General features: G+C 38.1%; 1 protein-coding gene across 8 annotated transcripts in view; it reads left to right on the top strand.

Moving 5' to 3' along the window:
* The window catches only part of LOC106868712 (transmembrane reductase CYB561D2), a 33,930-nt gene that overhangs the window by 12,371 nt on the left and 11,550 nt on the right, over positions 1–10,009 (top strand). For 2 of the 8 annotated variants that reach the window (XM_052968778.1, XM_052968779.1), the window contains exon 2: positions 2,083–2,159. The exons of the other annotated variants lie outside the window; for them this stretch is intronic. The gene's annotated coding sequence lies outside the window, so the exon portion shown is untranslated. The remainder of the gene's footprint in view (positions 1–2,082; positions 2,160–10,009) is intronic. 8 annotated transcript variants of the gene reach the window in all.

Genomic DNA, 10,009 nt, shown 5'->3' on the forward strand with positions numbered 1-10,009 from the left:
AGAAAAGGCATAGGTAGAAACTCTATAAGATGCACCCAGTGCAAGCTATGGACACATAAGAGGTGCAGCAATATCAAAGGAAGGTTAACTAAGAAGTTAGTTTTTGTATGTAGCAGATGTTCAGAAGCTATAAACACTGTAAATGTGCAGAAAACAACTTCTGCCACATTCCAGGGAGAAAAACTAGACGTAGTTGATAGCTTCCGCTATCTAGGTGACCAAGTTAGTAATGGGGGAGGGTGTGCTGAAAGTGTAGCTACTAGAATAAGAATAGCCTGGGCAAAGTTCAGAGAGCTCTTACTTCTGCTGGTGACAAAGGGCCTCTCAATCAGAGTAAAAGGCAGACTATGTCGCATGTGTACGAACAGTCATGCTTCATGGCAGTGAAATATGGGCTGTGACTGCTGAGGACATGCATAGGCTTGCAAGGAATGAAGTCAGTATGCTCTGATGGATGTGTGATGTCAGTGTGCATACTAGACACAGTATTAGTACCTTGAGAGAAAAGTTGAACTTATGAAGCATCAGTTGTGGTGTGCAAGAGAGACAATTGCACTGGTATGGTCATATAGCGAGAATGGATGAGGATAGCTGTGTGAAAAAGTACCACACCCTAGCAGTTGAGGGAACCTGTGGAAGAGGTAGGCCCAGGAAGACCTGGGATAAGGTGGTGAGGCATGACCTTCGAACATTGGGCCTCACCGAGGCGATGACTCCTGACCGAGACCTCTGGAAATATGCTGTGCGTGAGAAGACCCGGCAAGCCAAGTGAGACTTAAATCTAAGGCCTCAGCCAGTTCACTTATGTGTACCTTCCTTCATTGGACACTAAACTCCACTTGCAAAGACTTGTTGAGGCAAGTGAAATCGAAATCGAGTTAAATTCGATGACTGGCACCCATGTCAACGTCGTCTCCTTCATTGGACATGAAACTCAGCTTGCAAAGACTTATTGGGGCAAGCAAAAGCGAAATCGTGATGGCACCTGTGCCCAGCGTAGCCTTTCTGGCACTTGTGCCCGCGGCATGTGTAAGGACTTTCGAGCAAGATCGTTGCCAGTGCCGCTGGACTGGCTAATAAAATATAGCATTTTGAGCGTGGCTGTTGCCAGTGGCACGTAAAAGCACCCACTACACTCTCTGAGTGGTTGGCATTAGGAAGGGCATCCAGCTGTAGAAACTCTGCCAAATCAGATTGGAGCCTGGTGTAGCCATCTGGTTTCACCAGTCCTCAGTCAAATCGTCTAACCCATGCTAGCATGGAAAGTGGACGTTAAACAACGATGATGATGATGATGATAACCCCAGGGGAGCATTCTGCATGCTAAATATACAAAAGTAGGATCACACATATGTAATATAGTCGCTCTCTCTAGGGATGTTTAAAATATAAAAACATCAAGTAATAGAGATGATAGAAGTATCAACCAACGAAGGTTTTTGATAAATAAACTTGAGTCAGATAGAAATGAATCTTGTCTCTAAAAGCCAAGACATGTTTTGATCTTCTTAAATCTCATCAGTGAAGTGTATTCTGCTCAATTGGTAATGCATAAAAGTGATCAATATATATATGGAAATAGAAGGTATCTCAAGAACATGTTCTGTGTACTAAATACACAGCTAATGAGATCTAATATGATAGAAACATGTTTATCACTACCATCAGTTGGTTTTAAAGATAAGATCAACTCTTACCTACATTGCTTTTATTTTCTAAAAACTTGTTTGATAATCAAAGGAATTAAACTATATAGAATACATATTTTTATCAGCCTCAAGGGTTGAAACGTAATGTTGATCATACTGGGTAAAATGAATTGTATCCAGGTTAGCAGTTCTTAATCTTTTTGATTTCACCCAGAGAACAAAAAAAAAAAAAAGGTGAAACGTTTAAAAGAAATTTCGTTAAAGTAAAAAAAGAAAATATGGAAAACTCTTGCTTGCTATATTTCTATATTTTTATTAATTACTCTTATGTATAAACAAAATTGTGAATGCCATGTTTTTCAAGATGTTCAATTTTTTTAAAGTTTAAATTATATTTTCAAAAATCTGTAGTGCACTTGTATGCTCCTTGTAGTGTACCAATGAACAACTGATCTAGTGTGTCCACCTGATAGGAGTAGACCCCTCACAGGTTGAATCATGCATTTTAAGGTAATGGAACATTAGTTATTTACACTTGTTAGCTTCACTACTGCATGGACATAGCCATTAGAAAGCCAGTTATGGATACTATGTTGTTGGTAGTTTCGCATCTATCTTATCAGCTTGGTCAACTAATTCTGAAAAGAAGAATTTTGTCACTTTTAATAGATTGTTGGGTCATCATTGAAGATTTTGTCTGCATTTAATGTTGAAAGAAAGTCAGCTTGTGATCTATCTCTTTCCCCTCGTGCTATTGGCTGCAGTTGTTGTTTAGCCCTAGTAGAGCTATGATCAAAAGGCATTCCAGCTGTGAACATCTTGTCTTTTTGTATATTAAGGACTACATTATCCAATGCATTCTTTGTTTAAGATGGTTCAGTGTGATTTGGGGCATTATTATTGCTATTTTTTGCAAGCCAAATCACTGAGAACAGGCTACTGCATAAAATTTCTCAGTTAAGAATTGAACCCGTTTTAATCACCAGGTGCTTAGCATTACAATTTGATATTAGTATGCTTAATAATATAAATTATAATTCATTCACTCTCTTTTCAATGGCACATAATTTCCCAGACTATGTGGGAATATCTTACTACTCCTCATTGTCCTAAAAAAAAACTCGAAAAAACTGCAATTAAATTGAGGAAACTATATTTAATCAGTCTGTTTCTTTAGCAATGAATTATGCCTGTTGGTTAGCTGGGTTTTTTTTTATATCCCACTTTGTTACTACCATGAAATACCATGTGGCTGAAATGAAGTGAGTAAATATCTGAGAGACACTGCTTCCTTGAGATAAGAGATAAATTTCTTTCTGAATAAGATGCCTGACCAGAGCTGTTGAACCATTTGATGTTGGAAGACTGCATTAAAGTTAATTTGCTATCTAATAAGATCATATTAACTCACAATTATACCCTAATTATTTTGCAAAATTTAATTATTCATAAACATTCTAACAAAATGTGAAATTTTACAAGTTAACCTAGTAGTTGGCAAAATGTGTAGAAAATATAGGGTTCAGAGGACCCTTTAGTTTTGGCTTGTCTCTTGAATGCTGTTGCTGTGAAAAAATTTACTCTGTAAAGTGTTTAGTGAGAGAAAGACCATTCAATCATATAAACCAAGCCAAAATGACATGTTTGAGTATCATTCAATGAGAGTAGTGGCTCTGAATAAGAACTGACTTGAACTGTGATGATCTGTCCAACTCATACCAGCATGGTGATAATAACCCAGAATTTTTAAAAAGCAAATTTTTTTTTTGTGTCATGGCAAAGCATGTTTAAATTTTAAAAGTTTCCATAGACATCTCTAACTACATGTACTAGGCTACTTCTCTGAAAGTAATTACAAGTGTAGGTAAAAAAATACAAAAGGGTGTTTTAGAATTCACAATTACTTGAAAAGATAAAATTAAACTAACAAAAATATGTTCCTGTATATTGATTTTCCTGCAAACATGTTTCTTTTGGAAGGCCACATGTTCTTTAGTACTGTGCAAGACATATATTTGTTGTTTAGCTCCAGGTTAACTGTGATCATAGTAAACTTATAATTGAAAACATTCCAGTTGTCACCATCACTTTGTTTTTAGACATAGTGCATCCAATGCATCCTCATTTTTTTAAGATGGCAGGATGTGATTTGAGAGAGATTTGGCTGCTATATCTAGCAGATTGAACGACCATGTAGAGGCTCTTTCACTGACTTGAAGCAACTATTTGAATGAAACTTTTAAAGAGCTGATTGGAACATAGGTCAGTTGCTTCTGATAAGTAGGTGAAAACTTGTACAAAAGACTGATTCATTGAAAGAATTTGAATTCTCAGCCCCCTCCTGTTTATCTTAGTCCTCCAAGCCTTAAAAGAGGAATTGAAGACCAGCTGTTCTTGGGAGCTCCTCTATGCTGATGACCTTGTTCTTGTAGCTGAATCACTACCTGATCTAGAGAAGAAATTTCAGGTGTGGTCGCAAGGCTTGGAATCTCAGGTCCTTAGAGCTAATTTAGCAAAAATCAAAATCCTAGTAAGTAGGAAAACAGATAAATCACAAGTCCCTTCTGGGAGATGGCCCTGTTTGATATGTAAGAAGGTCGTTAGTAGAAACTCCATACATTGTACCCACTACAAGCTTTGAACACATAAGATGTAACGGTATCACAGGAAGGTTAATGGAGAATATAGTCTTTGTGTGTGACAAATGTGCAGGTACAATAAGTACTAAAAATGCCCAGATGATAGGTTCCCTCAATGCTTGGGATGATCATTAGAAGTAGTAGTTAGCTTCTGTTACCTAGGAAACCGAGTTAGCAGTGGTGGAGGAAGTTCTGAAAGTTAGTTGCTAGGATAAGAATGGGCTGGGCAAAGTTCAGAGAGCTTCTACCTTCGTTGGTAACTAAAAGCCTCGGCAGATTGTATGATGCCTGTATGCAAACAGCCATGCTACACAGCAGTGAAACATGGGCTTTGACAACAAAGGACTTGTGAGGCTTGAAAGAAATAAAGCTAGAATGCTCTGCTGGATGGGTAATGTCAGTGTACATGCACAACAGAGTGTAAATAATCTAAGAAGAAAACTGGGTATAAGAGGCATCGGATGTGTGCAAGAGATGACTGCACTGGTATGGTCATGTAATGCATATGGATAAAGACAGCTGCGTAAAGAAGTGCTGAGCTTTAATTATGGAGGGTATCTATGGAAGGGGATGACTCAGGAAGATGTAGGATAAAGTGGTGAGGAATGATTTTCAGATGCTGAGCCTCACTGAGGAAATGACAAGGGACTGGGAGATGTGGTGATATGCTGTATTTGATAAAGCATGTCAAGCTAAGTATTAGGTTGTCAAGAAAGTTCTTGCAGAATTTTTAATTTTGGTTTTAAACGATGTATTTTCAAATTAATTTTCGTTAAATTACTTTGACTTTATATATCATTTTAAAGCCTGTTTTTCGCTCTATCTAACCATGGTACTCTTTTTCTATTGGAATAATTAGGCCATTTTTTCTGGAACGTTGAATACAACATAGACAAAAAGCAAATTCGCACAATTTTCTTATTTCAGTTCAAGCTAGGCCGAAACTGCTGAAACAGCTCGTGATATCAACAATGCTCAAGTACCACGAATGAATGTACAGCACGATGGTGGTTCAAGAAATTTTGTAGCAGTGATGAGTCTTGAAGACGATAAGCATAATGGTCGGCCATCGGATGTTGACAATGATCAACTAAGAGCCTTAGTTGAAGCCAATCCACGCACAACTGTTTGAGAGCTTGCTTCTGAATTAGATATAACATATATGACAATTTCCAACCACTTGAAAGAGATTGGAAGAACAAAAATAATTGAGAAATAGATGCCGCACGAATTGAACAACAACCAAAAAAAATGCCATTTTGAAGTGTCATCTTCCTTTCTTTTACGCAACAAGAACGACCCGTTTATTGACCGGATTGTGATTTGCAATGAAAAGTGGATTCTTTATGACAACTGGCAACGCTCAGCTCAGTGGTTGGATGCCAATGAAGCTCTACGGCATTTCCTGAAGCCAAAGTTGCATCAAAAGAAGGTCATGGTGACTTTGAGGGTTTGTGGCTGGTCTCATCCATCACATCTTTTTGGATCCAGGTGAAACTATTACGGCGGAGAGGTACTTTCAGCAAATGCATGAAATGCATAAGAAACTCCGACAACAACAGCCAGTATTAGTCAATAGAAAAAGACCAACTCTTCTGCACGTCAAACAACTGACCTTGCAGAAGTTGAACGAATTGGGCTACAAAACTCTGCCTCATCCGCCATACTCACTAGACCTCTCGCCTACCAACTTTTTCAAGCATCTCGACAACTTGTTGTGTGAGAAATGCTTCAAAAACCCAGACGATGCCAAACATGACTTCATCGCCACCAGAATGCAGGATTTTTATACTACTGGCATAAATAAACTTGTTTCGCATTGGCAAAAGTGTGTTGATTCTGATGCTGTTTATTTCGATTAATAAAGTTTTGTTTGAGCCAAGATATGTGCATCTGAATTTAATGGTTAAAAACCGCAAGAACTTTCTTGACAACCTAATAAAATCACTGTCTTCCACACACACAGGCTTGTCTTTCCAGGTGCTGGTGCTACTTGAAAAGCACCCATGTCAGTGCTGCATAAATGCACGTGTGCTAGTGCTGCGTAAATGCACCTGTGCCAGTGGCATATAAAAAGCACTCAACACACTCTGTTAAGTGGTTGGCATTAGGAAGGCCATCCAGCCATAGAAACCATGCCACAACAGACAATTAGAGTCTGGACAGCTCCCTGCTAGCCAGCTCCCTGCTAGCCAGCTCCATCTCAAACTGTTCAACCCATGCCAGCATGGATAGCAGATGTTAAATGATGATGATTATGTATTTGTGATCTGACTAAGTGAATTGATGCAACCTGGTACTGAGATAAATTGGGACAATGTAGAATAAAATGCAGCAAATACTTTCACTTATCTAGAATTCAGCTTTAAAACTAAGTTGGTGCCATACAAGGTGTTCTTATTGTCAGCGAATATTGAACTACTCTGTAATAGCATGTACAACTATGATAAACAGGAGGTGGATGAGAGCTGAACCTTGATGGTCACCTACCTGCTCACTAAGTTTCTCACTGAATTTGTTGCCACTTCTCAGCTTTCTGACAACCTTATACTTACATGGCTGCAGGCTTTCACAAGCCTTTCACCTGTGCCACGGTTTCCTTAGTGACTACCTCACTACAGAGTGCAGTAGCATGCCAGAGGCATAGTCCAGGCTAAATAGTGCTAGATATAGTGGTTTGCTCTTAGCTAAGAATTTCTGTAGTTGCCTCACTAAGAAGAGGAAATTGGTGATAACCCATCATGTCACAAACCTGAACTACAACTAACTTAACTTAATTCACTTCCTAATTAGCTATGCTTTAACTCTTTATGCTACTTTCCTAATTTGGTCATCAGTTTGATACTTCTGTAGTCGCTCCTTTTCAGAGCATCTTTGTTCTTGAGGCAATTGCTACTACTATACAAGTTATTTGGAATAAAATTTCGCTGACTGAGTATGCAAGTGACTAGTGCATGTCCTACTTGACTAGATATTTACAAAAGAAAAATATTTATTACCTTAAAATTAATACATGTGTGAGGCAACAGAGAATTATACCAGGTAGCTGAAGGAGAAGCAGGGTAACAAGTTTGCATAGCAAAAGGAGGAGCAGAAAGTAGATTTGCCAGTGTTCTACAGTATGAGGATCAGAGGCACAAGGTGTTCTGGATTACAAGACATTTTATCAAAGAGAATAAAGATGTGGGTAAGAAGTTTGTGCAGATGGATAATGATATGCTCGCACTTACTGATTCTGAAAAGAAAGCAGTATGGAAATGCTACTCTGAAAGGTATTAAATGTAGAAAATGATTGGTCTTCCCAATGTAGACCCAACAGAGAGCTATCCTAGTTGACAGCAGTATGATAGATAAGGCAGTTAAGGATATGAAGACAGGAAGGCCTCTGGTCCATCAAGAAATATTGCTGATTTGGCCTAGGATTCAGCCTAATCAGGTTGTACAGGAAGAAGTAATACCTAATGACTCTACTATTTTAAATGTGAAAAAAACACATTGAATAAGGTAGTGTTAGACATACTCTGAATGGGAGGTCATTGCTGCATTAAATCATGAAAGTTATGGGGAGAGTTATAACGTAATTGGTTAGGAATAGAGTAGATGAGATGCAGTTTGGTTTTGTGCCGGGAAATAGTACTTCTGATGTCATCTTCCTAGTTTGACAACTGCAAAAGTATTTACCTAAAAGCCATCATACTTGATATTTGTCAAACTATGGCGCCAATTGTCTGTTTTAACATGGTTTCTATGGTGGGATGCCCTTCCTAATGCCAACCACTTTACAGAGTATGCTGGGTGCTTTTTAGGTGCCATGAGTGTGTTTTATGTGACACCAACATGAGTGCATTTTATGTGGTACTGGCTTGAGTGCATTTTATATGGCACCGGCATCCTAAGTACAAAAACCTCTCAGCTGACAGAAGGATTGGGGGCATGACTATAAGGGACATGCCAGTTTGTATTGATGGCTACGATTTTACTTAGCTTGACATGTCTTCTCAAGTACAGCAAATTTCCATAATCCTGGTCCTTTGTGAGGCTCAGGTGTTTGAAGATCCTTTCTCATCACTTTCTTCCATATCTTGGGTCTATCCTTTCCACAATTAGAGATTGGCACTTCTTTATGTAGCTGTCTTCATTCATGCGCATTACATGACCATACCAGCACAATCTTCTCTCTTGCACACAACATCTGATCCCTTTTATACACAGTTTTCCTCTTAAATCATTTATACTCAGTCATATATGCACACTGACATTACCCATCCAGCAGAGCATGTTGGTTTCATTTCTTCCAAGCCTTTGCATGTCCTCTGTAGTCATGGCCCATATTTGACTGCTGTGCAGCATAGCTGTACGCACACAAGCATCATACAATCTGCCTTTTATTCTCAGTGAAAGGCCCTTTGTTACCAACAAAGCTCTCTAAACTTTGCCCATGTATGTATGTAAATATATATGTATGCATGTGTATATGTGTGTGTGTATGTATATAAATATTGGGTCATCCTATAAATGTTTTTTTTTATACTTTTACTTTTTAAAATTAAGATAAAATTCTTTTTTAATCTAAAATATACACTCCTTCATTTTCTACAATGCTCTTCCATCTATCTGGTAGACTTGCAAGGCCCCTCTTCCAAAATTCACTTGTCCATGATGAAAAGTATTCCTCCAGTACTGTTCTGACCTCATCTACAGAATTCATATTTTTCCGTCCAAATGATTTTGAAGACTGCGAAATAAATGATAATCAGATGAAGCAATGCCTGGTAAATATGGTGTGTGGGACATCGTTACCCATTCAAACTGTTCCAGCCTTTGGAATGTCACCCTTGCTGTATGAGGCTCAGCATTATCCTGATGGAAGAACACCTTTTGTCTTGAAACCAAAGATATTTGATTTTCTTCTAGCGCTGACTTAAGCCGCTCAAGCTGCTTGCAGTAGATCTCCTTTGTTATCGTTTGGTTTGAATTTAAAAGTTCAAAGTGGACTAAACCTTTCATATCCCACCAAACAGATAACACCTTACGTGGGTGAAGACCTTCTTTAGCCAGGGCTGCCAGTGTTTCTCCTTTCTTTACCCACTGTCTTTGGTAATTGATATTTTTATAGAGAATCCATTTCTCATCAACAGTCGCTATTTGGTCCAAAAAAGGTTAATTCGTGGGATGTGACAGCAAAAAAGAGCACATATTCACTCTCTGTGCATGATTAGACTCAGAAAATTAGTGAGGAATCCACTGACCCAATTTGCTGACTTTTCTGATGGCACGCAGGTATCAATGAATGGTTGAACGACCAAATCCAAGCTTTATAAACAAATACTATGTTGTATAAAAATAAAAGTTTAAAAAAATTCTAGAAAGGGATATCATAACCAAGTTAGCTAAGAGAATATATAGATCGATTTAAACATTAAAAAGAAGATTACTATTATGTAGAATCAACTTAATACCTCATCTTATGTTTTCTTGGATCTCATTGTAGCATATTAAATTTCATCGGTACCAATAAAACTAAAGTCACCCAATGAACTAATATGAACCCTATTAATAGCAAAAAAACTGCCCGTGAACCCACATGAACCCTACGATAATAATACCAATTGGACAGACGAAAGCAACACGAAAGTGAAACATAACTATGGATATAACCAAGATACATACTAATGTCATACTAATATATACTTTTGTTATTTACACCACCTGTCCTCGTCT

The sequence above is a fragment of the Octopus bimaculoides genome, chromosome 6 (genome assembly GCF_001194135.2).
Source record: "Octopus bimaculoides isolate UCB-OBI-ISO-001 chromosome 6, ASM119413v2, whole genome shotgun sequence".
In the NCBI taxonomy this organism is placed as follows: Eukaryota; Metazoa; Mollusca; class Cephalopoda; order Octopoda; family Octopodidae; genus Octopus; species Octopus bimaculoides.